The sequence below is a fragment of the Bombina bombina genome, chromosome 2 (genome assembly GCF_027579735.1).
Source record: "Bombina bombina isolate aBomBom1 chromosome 2, aBomBom1.pri, whole genome shotgun sequence".
In the NCBI taxonomy this organism is placed as follows: Eukaryota; Metazoa; Chordata; class Amphibia; order Anura; family Bombinatoridae; genus Bombina; species Bombina bombina.
Window position 1 is genome coordinate 552,330,436 of NC_069500.1, and position 13,366 is coordinate 552,343,801.

At 35.9% G+C, this 13,366-nt stretch overlaps 1 protein-coding gene across 1 annotated transcript in view; it reads left to right on the forward strand.

Annotated features, from left to right (window-relative positions):
- Positions 1-5,627: 5,627 nt before the first annotated feature.
- LOC128647176 (protein FAM240B-like) overlaps positions 5,628-13,366 on the forward strand; it is a 38,128-nt gene continuing 30,389 nt past the window's right edge. The window contains exon 1 of the mRNA XM_053699961.1: positions 5,628-5,781. The gene's annotated coding sequence lies outside the window, so the exon portion shown is untranslated. The remainder of the gene's footprint in view (positions 5,782-13,366) is intronic.

The window sequence follows — 13,366 nt, forward strand, 5'->3', positions numbered from 1 at the left end:
GCACACACCACGGGCCATAGATTAAATTTCCCCTCCAGGTCTGGAGAATTCTGTAAACACATACCCACGCCCTCCCCGCAAAGATCTTTCAGTTTTTTATTGCAAACTAAGTGGTGGCGAGTTTATGACAAAATACACAAAATACTTCTTACCCCAATAGAAAAACACCCCCTTACAAAAAGAGGCAATGTAAAATACCATTTGCACAGTAATCTGTCTGGTATTGACTGCAGGATATCATTACTAAACCATTTGCATGGATAGCCCCTTTTTTATAGAATTCCCTGAGGGGAGCCCCTGCACCTGTTTTTCTAGTCTACTGCTTTTCAAACCTGTCCTCAGGACTCCCCAACAGGCCAGATTTTCTGGATTAGATGGATGAGAATAGGTAAAATAACCATGTTTACTAATTAGCTGATTATTTTACCTGTGCTCCAGTTCAGATATCCTCAAAATGTAGCCTGTTAGGGAGGCCTGAGGAGAGGTTTGAAAACCAGTGTGGAATCTAGTCTGACCAACCAAAGTTTTTAGAGTCAGGTCCTATGTACTATTATTATTATTCTTTATTTATAAAGCACCAAGAGATTGCGCAGCGCTGTCCATGGGTACAAAGATATACTGTAAGTATAATGGTGAGACAATACAATATAAGACAACATTTTACAGACAAATACCATGGGAATTGAGGGCCCTATTCCCGTGGGAACTTACGATCTAGATGGGTATGAGGAAGGGAAACAGGAGGTGGGGACTGCAAAAGTGAGAATGTTAGTGAATAGTTAAATTAGGGCAACTGTGGGTCTTTATAGAGCGTTTAAAGGAGGACAGGTTAGGGGAAAGTCTGACAGCTCGAGGAAGTGCGTTCCAGAGGGTTGGTGCAACATGAGAGAAGTCCTGTAGTCTAGCATGGGAGGAGGTGATGGTAGAGGAGGCAAGGAGCAGGTCATTGTTGCATCTTGGGGACGGGCTGGAATATATTTGTTGATGAGGGTGGACAGCTAGAGTGGGGCAGCATTGGTGAGGGCTTTGTAAGTCAGGGTGAGAATTTTTAATTTAATTCTGCTGTGAATATGGAGCCAGTGAAGGAACTTACAGAGAGGTGCAGCAGATACAGAGCATCGGGAGAGGTAGATTAGCCTGGCAGAAGCATTTATGATGGATTGAAGGGGGTAGAGGTGGGAGAGAGGAAGGCCAGTTAGTAGGTTATTACAGTAGTCAAGTCGGGAAATTACCAGGGAGTGGATTAGCTGTTTAGTAGTTTCAGCGCTCAGAAACAGACGAATTTTGGAGATATTGCATAGGTGGTTGTAGCAGCATGAAGGGAGCAATTGGATGTGGGGAATAAAGGACAGATTTAAGTCAAGTGTGACTCCAAGGCAGCGAACTTGGGGTGATGGGGAGATAGTGGTGCCACCAACAGTGATAGAAAAATTAGAAACTGGAGTAGAATTAGAGGGGGGATTAGAAGTAGTTCAGTCTTGGACATGTTTATTTTTAGGTGGTGAGAGGCCATCCAGGAGGAAATGCCAGATGTGAGAATTGACAGCAGGAGAGAGGGCAGGGGTGGATAGGTAGATCTGGGTATCATCAGCATAGAGGTGATAGTTAAAGCCATAGCTGTTGATAAGTTTTCCCAGTGAAGAAGTGTAAATAGAGAAAATTAGAGGACCCAGAGGTACTCCAACAGACAGAGGCAATGGAGAGGAGAATTTACCAACAAAAGAGACAGAGAAGGATCTGTTAGAGAGATAAGAGTGAATCCAGGAGAGGGCAGTGTCACAGAGCCCAAGAGAGCTGAGAGTATGTAAGAGGAGGGGATGGTCAACAGTGTCAAAGGCAGCAGAGAGGTCAAGTAAGATGAGTATAGAGTAGTGGCCATTGTTTTTGGCAGAAAGGAGATCGTTAGTAACCTTGGTGAGGGCAGTCTCAGTTGAGTGTTGGTGACGAAAGCCAGATTGCAGGGGGTTGAGCAAAGAGTTGGAGGACAGGAAGGGGGTAAGGCAATCGAAAACTAGTTTTTCAAGGACCTTTGCAGCTAACGGAAGCAGTGATATGGGGACGGTAGTTTTCAGGAGAGTTAGAGTCGAGGGAGGGTTTTTGAGGATGGGGGTGACCTTTGCATGTTTGAAGGAAGATAGGAATGAACCGGTAGAAAGGGATAGGTTGAATATGTGAGTAAGAGCTGGAGTGAGAGTGGAAGACAGAGAAGGTTTTAGATGTGAAGGAATAGGGTCAAGTGGGCAGGTAGTGAGGTGTGAGGAAGACAATAAGGAACCCACTTCCCTCTCAGTGGTTGGGGGGAGGGAGCAGAGAGCAGCAGAGGCGGTGACTGTCAGCAAAGTTGGGAGATTGCAGGCTTGTGTTGGGATGTTGTTTTAGATGGTACGTGTTTTATTGAAATAGTTGTCAGCCAGGTCTTGAGCACTGAATGCAAATGAAGGGGGTGGTGCAGGTGGATAGAGGAGAGAGTTGAAAATGAAGAAGAGTTGTTTAGGGTTTTAGGAGTGAGTAGATATAAGAGAAGAGAAGTAGGTTTGCTTAGCTAAGAGAAGGGCAGAGGTGTAAGAATAAATAATTCATTTATAATGGATGAAATCAGGTTCAGAGCTGGATTTCCTCCAGGCACATTCAGCAACGCGGGAGCATTTCTGTAAGTGACATGTTTGCTGAGAGTGCCAGGGCGCTGACGACGTGGGGCTTTGCATATTTGGGGTGGAGCAAGAGTGTCAAGTGCAGAGGAGAGAGAATTGTTATAGTGGGTTGTAGCAAGTTCAGGGCAGGATATTGTGGAAGTGTGGGGGAGGTGTTTTTGAATAAGGTTCGAAAGTTGGAGAGGATCCACAGTGTGCAGATTTCTACAGGTGCGGGGGGAAGGGGAGAAGTCGGTTTAGCCTGTATATTAAAATTAAAGGTGAATAGATGGGGGTCTGAGATGGGAAACGGGTGACAGGTGAAATCAGAGATAGAACAGAGATAGGAGAAAACCAGATCAATAGAGTGTCCATCGTGGTGAGTAGGGAATAGGGTGAATCGTAGAGGCCGAAGGAGTTAGTGAGTGAGAGAAGTTTAGAAGTAGTAGGGGCAGATGGGTTATTAATGGGGATGTAGAAGTCCCCCAGATATAGAGTAGGTATATTTGTAGAGAGAAACTGAGAAAGTCAAGCAGCAAAGGAATTGGGAGGCGGGTCCAGGGGACCGATAGATAACTGCCATTCTGAGAGAGAGGGGGGAGAACAGGCGAATGCAGTGGACTTCAAAGGAAGAAAAGGAGAGAAATGGAAATAGAGATAGGTACTGATAGGAGCAGGAGGGGGAAAGTAAGATCCCAGAAGAAGATAGCCAGGTTTCAGTTATTGCTAAAAGGTTGAAAGCATTGGAAACAAACAGGTCGTAAACAGTTTTAAGTATGTTGCAGACCGTGCGTGCGTTCCAGAGAGCACAGGAAAAGAGAGGGGATAAGCACTGTGGGTTAATGGAGATAAGATTGTTAATATTGCATGAGCTAGAGTTTTTGCAGTGGGAGACTGAGTGAGAGTGTGGAAATTTGGTGATCGCTGCAGGGCCAGGGCTAGGAGAGACATCACCAGCAGCAAGCAGCAGTAGGAGTGTGAGTGACAGAAGGTGAGAGTGAGATTTGTAGGACCGTTTGTGATTAGACACAGGAGATATAGATGAGAGACAGAGTAGTTCATGAGAGGACACCATAGGGGATGAGAGAAGGGAGGGTGAGATATGGATAGTGTGGATGTTGTTATTGTTATAGGGACATGCAGTGAGTTTTAGGAGAAGGGCAGATGGAAAGAGTAGAAAAGACATGGAGATCATTTTGCAGGTGTATAGTTAGTAGGTTTTACCTGTTAGTGGGACTGCAGTTTCCACCTCCAGTTTCTAACTCCAGTGAGTAACTCTGCCACGTGTAACAGGGAGCCACTTTGAAGCAGAGAGCCTGTGGTCTGCTGTATATAGCAGTGAGTGTAATGCTCACTAATTCAAAGCAGCTGGTTACAAGCAGTCTAGCTAGCTAGACAGGAGTTACACACACTTGCAAATTAGAGGGGGGGGGGGGGGACAAATGGCAGGATGCACTAAATTTGTACAGAGAATCTGATAAGATGATTACATAGAGCCAAAATACAGACAGCAGAATTAATGCATACCATAGAGTTTTACCAAGCAGATTAAAGGGACGTGAGTGAGCAGCCAGGGAGACAAAGAAAGCAGAGGAGAAGCATACCAGAGAGTTTTAACAAGCAGATTAAAGGGATGTGAGTGAGCAGCCAGGGAGACAAAGAAAGCAGAGGAGAAGCATACCAGAGAGTTTTAACAAGCAGATTAAAGGGACGTGAGTGAGCAGCCAGGGAGACAAAGAAAGCAGAGGAGAAGCATACCTGTAGAGAGATGAGATGAAGTAGGATTAGAACAGTGCTTGATATTTTAGCATTCTGAATGAAAGCATTGTGGATATAGACCCAATTAGTAACTCTGCCACTTGTAACAGAGAGCCAGGCTCAGAGAGCCTGTGGTCTACTGTATATAGCAGTGAGTGTAATGATCCAATACAAGTGACTACATTTTACTATGCAAGTGACTACATTTTAGTGTCACTTATCCTATTTTAAGATACTTTACAAACATAAAATATATTTTGCAAAGTATGGCAGAATAAAATACAATTCAGAAACAAAAACCCAGTTTATCTGTGGTTTACTTTAACTATGGATAATATTGTACACTATTGGCGTTTATAAAGAAAGGATAAATATGTGTTAATGCAGTCAGGAGTGCTTATAAAAGTGATTTGAGAATGTTTATGAAAGTAAATGTACTGTAAGAGGAGCAATTTAAATCCATTTCTTCTGTTATCCTTCAAAACACTGAATATCAACACAGAAAATAGGGTTTCTCAAATTATTGGTGTCTAGAAAAAAAATATATTTTGCAGATGAATACGAAATTTCTCGCAAACAAATTAAAGGTATTGACTGCTTTGCTAAAGTTATTTTGCAGGTCACAGATACAAAAATAAGTTTAATAATAAATGGTTGATTTCTCTGCCAAGTTTGACATTGAAAGTGAGGCAAAATAAACATCTATCTAATAGGCGGAATTCTTAAGCAATGTAGAAAAAGCATTTTCACCTGGCTGGTTCCATCATTTCTGTGCAGTATTTCACAACATTGTGCCACAGAAAATACTTTATAAAATGAAATGATGTTTCTATCAGTTTATATTTTTAGTGTTTAGTGCAGAATTGTAAAAAAAGCAAACAAATAATTTTTTTTTTGTTATGATGATTAAGTTACATTCTTTTAAAGCATTCCATGTTAAAAAAATAGATAAATAAAACAAATTAAACTTATAACATAACACTTCTTAATCTGCCTATTAGCCTCAATCATTGCTGCTTATTCACTTGTTGATTAATCTCATTCTTTTATGCAATTAGTATCTTAGTGTGTATTCTACACAAAGTCATTTTTAAATGAACTTTTTACTGTGATGGACTTGTGATGACATCTTTGACAGCTGTTAGAAATACTGTTGCTGTTCACATGCAGTCAGGGATCTGTGTATGGCCATACCATCCGCTCAGTGGAATGGAACTAGTCTGCTTCTTCAAAATAGTCTATGTTACACAATCCCCAGTAGACAGAGGTGAAAATCAAATGGATAGAGGTCACTCCCACATATTGCCTAAGTCAAATAGCAGTGAGGAAAAACATTTACCCACAGAATCTCACTTAGCAGGCTCTGGAATATAGCAAGAGAAACTGCTCAAACGTAAGATTATTTTATTCTTTTGTTTCCACCAAACCACTGTTTAAAAGATATTGGTGTTGCATTTTCATAAACAGGGAAACTGCCTATAATTAGATTACCATATATGGTCTAGACGTGGATAAAAATCAATTGTAAATGCTTCTAGTGCTCATTTTGTTGTTTTGTGGAAAAATCATACAAATAGTTTATATGAAAAACCATTTAATACATTTATTGAGCAGCTATCTAATTGCATTTTTTCAGGGGGTTTTGTCAGCTATTACCTTGCTAATAGTGATTTAGCTATTAATTAGCTGTAGTAATTTTTCAATTACAAGTTTGTTTGTTTTTCTTCAGGTACAAAAGATATGAGTTGTAGGGGACTTGTTTCCTTTTAATCATGTCATCTTTCTTTACTCATTAAAATCGTTTTTACATGTTTGCAATTACAGACAACATTTTCAAAGTTGCTAAAAAGGTTTACCAATTAAAAGTAAAACATGTTTTGGTAAATAGTTTATTATTTTAGCAGTGTCAACCACAAATAAAAATAATTTTTTTTTGCTGTTATAGTTCATTCTTCCAGTGGTGCATATGATACAGAGATTACAGTAGGTCAGGCATGTCATGGTGTAATGAGAATTGTTTGTCTGTATGAGAAATGTTAGTCTTTACTTGCCAGTCTATACAATGATAGGTTATTCTCTGCATAATAGAGACTTTTTTTACTCAATAAACTGAAGAATTCTCCTTTGTATATATAGTCTGATAATGAATGATGAATGACTGTGTTACCTTCATGTATATACTGAAAAATGGTCTGTCTTATTGTGAACAGAGATACTAATGTGTATGTAGGATGATGGATACAAGCTTTTCTGGCTAGTTATGACAGTAACTGATTGCTGAGACACATAAATATAGGATGAGAGGGGGTAAGTTTGCATTTGAGAAAAATGTTTCTGTACCCAATTAAACACCTTTAACATAATTCTTGAAATGACAGTATTTTACAATTCCATTTATTTGTCTAGTTTTACTCAAAAGGCACTTTTTATTCATTCACTAATGCAATTCATCATCCACATTAAAAACATTTATTTAAAAAAAGGTGAATATAATGATAAACAGTGAAGCAATGTATTTTTATAATTCTATCTGATAACAATGAAAAAATATAATACAGTAGGTCATATTCCCATAAAATGTATTTGTTCCAATGACATGACCAATGTGTCAATGTAAAATCTAATTCCTGTAAGTGTTATTGCACTCATAGATAGTTTTACTATCTAAATTTAAGGTTACTGATTGTTATTAAATTAAAAATTTGAATGAGTTCAAAATATTTATGTATATATGTAGGTGTGTGCGTGTGTAGACACACACGCATGCACACACGCACACATACACACGCACACACACACATGCATGCACACACACACACACACAGGGAGGGTCAGTCACCATTTCCTACATTTGCTATATATACTCACACATGGTTATAGGCTTTGATATGTTTACACAGATCTTCAGGTAATCTAGCCTGACCCCATAACCAATAACCAATAATGAAGGCTGTAACATTTTTTAATTCTACAAAAAAATGTTATTAGGTTAATAAATAATTTTCTGATGGGTCAAATAAGTAAAACATTTTAGGTGCATTTGTCCTATGCAAAAAAACAAACATATCACATTTCTCTCTCAGGTGTTACTGATAATTAGATAGTTGGTATAAATTATTTTTTAATAATTTCTAAACATATTAAATCTAATTTGTGTTATTATAATCCCTTGTGATTGTGACTGTTCTTTTTTAATTTATGTTTTGTTTAAATCCTTGCCTTTTAAGCTGGGGGTCGGGGTTACTTAAAAAAAAAATTGAGATCCCAACAAGATTTTATAATGTACTGTGCACAGGGAGACAGGAGAGCATGGGGGTCCCTAGTACAACAGAAGGTTAACTTGCAATTACTAACCAAACAGCAGTGAAGCAATTGCAGGTGCATATTCCCAAATCTTGAATTCCAAAATCCAAACTAATTTTGAAATCCAAACTTTTTAATTCATATTTAAAAAAATATATATCAACAAATACAGTTGCTGATGGTAGTTTGTTTACAAAAGTATTACAAATGATATAAAACTACTTTTAGTTTGCATGTATAAGCTTTTTTATGACATATAAATATTGCTTAAATGACATAAGATATTGATGTTTACATCTGATAAAAATATTGCATATAAATTGTAATTTTTAAAAGCTAAATTATAATGTGTATGAAATATTTTTATCAGAAACTGTATATTTATCTGTAATAATTAAAATGATCCCTTCTGATGATCTACTATGGGCCAGTACTAAAATATTTATTCTCATTTCAATTTTCACAATAAAATTTAGTGACACCTAGTGGTTGCATGTTACATTACATAGATAAAGCAATATTCCAAGTGGAGTGTTATTGTTAGAGTGAGACTCGATAAGCAATATCGCAACCACACTAAATAGCGTGCATATTACAAATTGAAAGTAAATAGTTGTGCTCTAGTGCAAACAAAATCAGTTAGCAGGAGTGGAGAGGTAAGGGTTGAAAAAAAAAAAGTTGCACCAAACACAACAGACATACATAAAAATAAAGTATTACGGTGAATAGTATATTACAAATGTTTTCGTATGTATGTGTTTTTCTATCAGGGTAATAAGTGTTTTGGGTATTTTGACACAATCTCAACACCTTTTATTAGAAGTACAGATTTCACAGCATTTTATGCAAGTGCAATGAATTTATTATATTTTGTATTCTGTGTGTTAGTTTTATTACCTGTATAGTTTCAGTATTAAACACAGGGAACACCAATTTAAGAGAGACACTGTTTTTTAAAATAAAAACTCTCTTTAGAGAATTTCACCAAGGGCGTTATAGTGCTGGCGAGATTTCACAGAGAATCTAACAAGCCCAAAGATCTTTTTGTACTTTTTTACGTAGTGGATACAGTTACTTATACAGCTTGCTTGATATTTAAAGGGACAGTAAAGTCAAAATTAAACTTTCATGATTCGGATAGAGCATGACATTTTAAACAACTTTCCAATTTACTTCTGTTATGAAATTTGTTTTGTTCTCTTGGTATCTTTGACTGAAGAGTAAAGCTAGGTAGGCAACATTGTATAACAAAGATGCAAAAAATGTTGCAAAACACTGCTTCCATAGATTAATAAAGACATGTGCACACTCCTGAGCTCTTATGAGCCTACCTAGTTTTACTCTTGAATAAAAGATACCAAGAGAGCAAGGCAAATCTCATAACAGATGTAAATTGGAAAGTTGTTTAAAATTGCATGCTCTATTCCCTTTAATTTACATAGGCGCTAGACCAAGTTTTTGTGACTCATAGCAATTTAGATATGCATTTTTATGCAATAAATGTGTACCCATGTGTAAATATGCATATCTAAAAATAAACATTTATAGTAGTATTTGATTCTGATTTAATTGGTAAAAACAGGACATCAATCAATCGAACTTTCAAAATCAGCAAAAATAAATAAATATATATAACGTAAAATTTAATAATAACTTTTATAAAGCCATAACATTTAATTTAATTGTGAAATCAAAAAATAAGTTAATACAATTATAATGATCATGTATTGCAAAAACACTACTACTCATTCATTGAGAATATATGTTTTTAATTTTCTACTGTACATGTGAAAATAACATAAATAAAGTACAATATTGAAGCTTTATTTCTCCAACTTTTCAGTGGCGGTTTTTTGTTTTTTTTAGATAAACTGCCGATTTTTTTCAGCTATTCCAAAATTTTGGCACACATTTGAAAAATGACAAAACATAAATGACTGCTATAATTTCCATAATAACATTGACAGATATTTTGCACCTCTATTTAGAATATTATTCAGATCTGGCTTATTTTAAATCAATCGTTTTTTGAAGCTTTTAAATTCAAAAAGGCGGTTTTCAGTGGGACTCATTATGGTGCTTTGAGAAACTTTAGTCATGCCTACAGCCACAACTGCTCATCTATTGTGTCTTAACACTGGTGGGAAGATACATTTAGGATAGTTCTAAATTTTTTTTTGTTTTTGTTTTTTTTAATAAGCAATAAGCAAAAATATTTCTGGGCATATTTTTAAACATTTAGACTATAAAAAAATAAAATAATGTAACCCCTTCATCCTACATATTTCATTTTTTGTGGCACAATTTACATTACCAGAAGTAGATTGCAGTTATTTTCTCTTGCATTGCTAAATAACATATTAACTCTATAAATAAATATTTAAATACATGCATTCATTTTATTGTATATATATATGTGTGTGTGTTGGGTGTATAATATATATATATATATATATATATATATATATATATATATATATATATATATATATATATATATATATATTTACCTGTATTAGTACAGTAGACTAGATGTTAAGTCTTAGCAATACTCAAATACTTCACTTCAGTATTGAGTATTGTTTTAGACTTGAGAAAGGGAGTAAATCTCTCGAAAGCTTTTATTTTAAATATTATGTTAGTACTAATTATTGGTTATATTTTGTGATGTGCTTGAAATTTGAATAAAGTCTGCAACTATGTTTCATATTGTGTATTGATTGCCTACTTAAAATGTAGCACCTTTTAGAAAAAGTTTAAATTTATAGTTATTAGGTTGAAATTAGTTTAATCATTACAAGTAGATTGTGAGTTTTCCTCAAAAAGTAAAAAAAAACCCATAAATGTCTATTAGATGGTTGTAAAAATGTCCTCTATGTTTACAGTCAAATGACCAGACAACTGGCAATGGACATAAAAATGATTTACACTGATCTATAAAATGACCTAACAAGACATTGCTCCCCTGCTGCTATGTCTCAAGAGTCAAATTTACAGACATTATATATATATAGTTTTCATGCTATATGGTTCTGCTATAGGGCTTGATTTTTTTTTATGGTAACATTTCCAATAACCTTGCTCTGATTTTGCTTCCTAGAAACTTCACAATAATGGCGGTCTTATTACCATGATACATACTGATGCTATGGAGGTTATTTGATAAAAGGGCAAATTGCTTTATATTCCCAGCTCTGATAAATAACAAATCAATTTCAGAGCCTTTTTGTTTTGTGGTGCATAGCCTTTTATATTGTGGAAGTAAAGTAAGCAAACAAAATCACCTGACAGGATTTTTATTTACTCTATAAAAATATAAATATTTATCGTGGAGAAGGAAGTCATCCCTTAAAAACTGTGATAAAAGTTTTTAGGGTTAAAAATATTTGTTCATATATTTTAATTGGATTTGCAATCATCAACACAGAGTATTTATTTTTGCACTGGAATGTGTTCCATGCCATATACTGTAGTTTATATTGTCACCTTTGGTTGAGAAGCCTTAATTACTAGCTTTCAGACAAGTGCTCTGGGTATAACAGAATATGTAATAAAGAGCAAGTTTTTTCTAACACTGACAACTAAATTAGCATGTTTAATAGTAAGTACAACTTTAGAAGTTAATGCAGCATTAATGCAATTGGCTAAAGACATAAAGTAAAAATATTAGTTTGCTTTGCCTTACCCATAGAATGATTCCTCGCCAAGCATCACTAAGGGAAAAGGCTATACTATCTAGGTGTAAAGTGATGCAAACAAAGTTAATGATTGCACAATATAGGAAATACATGAGAAATATGCGTTGTTTTTCAAATGTAAAAATGAGCGTATATGCAATGACAGTAAACAGCTTGAAATTATAGTATAAAATGTGTTGTAATAACACAATTTTGCAATATAAATTTGTTCTTTATTTTGCTCCCCTTTCATAAATATTATCTCTTAAAATTTGTGGCTTTTCTTTCTTTCAGAGCTATAAATGCATTCTGCAGACTCCCCAAGGCTGACCCTGCTACATATAGGTCCCTAATGGGCTTTAACAGATAAGAACTGTAAAAATGTTATACTAAAATTATGACCATGGCTAGCCTTCTCAGCTGCAGACTCAAAAATTAATTTGCTCCACTAAATAAGGCAAGTGGTGGCTGGAGTTTGGCTATTGAAAAAACAATTATAGCCAACAAGAAGTTAAATGGATTTGAAACAGTGCTTCTTGAGTAATATGTGTGTATATATATATATATATATATATATATATATATATATATATATATATATATATATATATATATATATTAAGCCTATTCAAGAGAGATAGATATATATATTTCGACAAATATTATATAAAAAGTAAGGGATATCAGCACTCTTTTGTTGAGAAAAGTCATGTAAATTTATTTATTTCAGAAGGAGATCCAACAAACAGCGGACCTCTGTCCCATCAATGAGCAGAAACCTGCACATAATGAAAACACATTTAAAATAGATGCCTAACACATAATATTGACCGGCCAGTCTTGTCTAATGTTAACTAAAGTATGTAAAATACCTCATACAGCAGACAGCTATAAAGAGAAAGAACAATAACTACTGCTATTAAACTAACATTCAAGTAGAAGCAGTGATAAGTAAATACATAGTATCAAATTGACACAAATATCTCAATAGCATAGTCACATACAGCAACAGCATGCAGCTGCCGCTGACATACTCAGCAAAATTAGCAAGATATAGCAGTCCCACAATCGTGTAGCAAGAGTTAACTGTGAAAGTCTTTACGAACTTCCCTTGCTAGTGTAGCAAATATCTGCACTCATATAGCACCATTTGTAGAAACAGACATGTCCCATATAATTGAAACAGCAAACAAAATGCCTTCAGTATCTCTTTCCTTGTTACTTTTAGCTTGAAAGTTACTGACAGGAAAACATGCTGTGATAATCATCTATTTTATAGGTTACCGTTTCTTCAGGTGAGTCCCTTGTTGTGTTACCCGGTATACATTCATACACTGCGCTTAGTCCAGCGCTACTCCGCCTCTTCAGGGCTGTGTGTCTTCTTCCAGGGCAGGCTGCACATAACAGAAATGCTCACATCCAGGCTGTGAGTGGTTGATTTCAGACCCTTTGTTTTCACTTGTGCATATTCTCATACACAGGCAGGGATCTTTTCTTATTCAGCAAACAACCGGCTCACTTTCTCTCCACCGTCTCTGGAGCATTCAGGTGTGCGCTGCATATAATCAAGGGCTGACTCACGCTTGCAAACAGGTATTGTCTTTCGCTGCTTCCGGTGCTTATGTTTCTTTAGGTGCAGAACAAACTGTGGGATTTCTCATGCCAATGGTCAGTCTGTGTGGCATCATAAGGAGCATGCCTACGTACGTTTCACCCCTATATTGCTCCAAACATATCGGGGCTTCATCAGGGCTGATTTTTTCAGGCTTAGGTGCTTCCTTTTATACCTAAAGACTCCTCCTCTTCTCATTACATCATAGAAAAAAGGGGCATACCTAGAACATTTTTGTAATCACAGGTACCGTAATACCTGATCTAGAAAGGATTGTGATATATACATAATTATGCCATTCAAAATGTATCATCAAAACCCACAGGTTATGACAAACACCATGCCAGTTCGCTAATTTGTTAATGTATGCCTAGAGGAATGAGGCG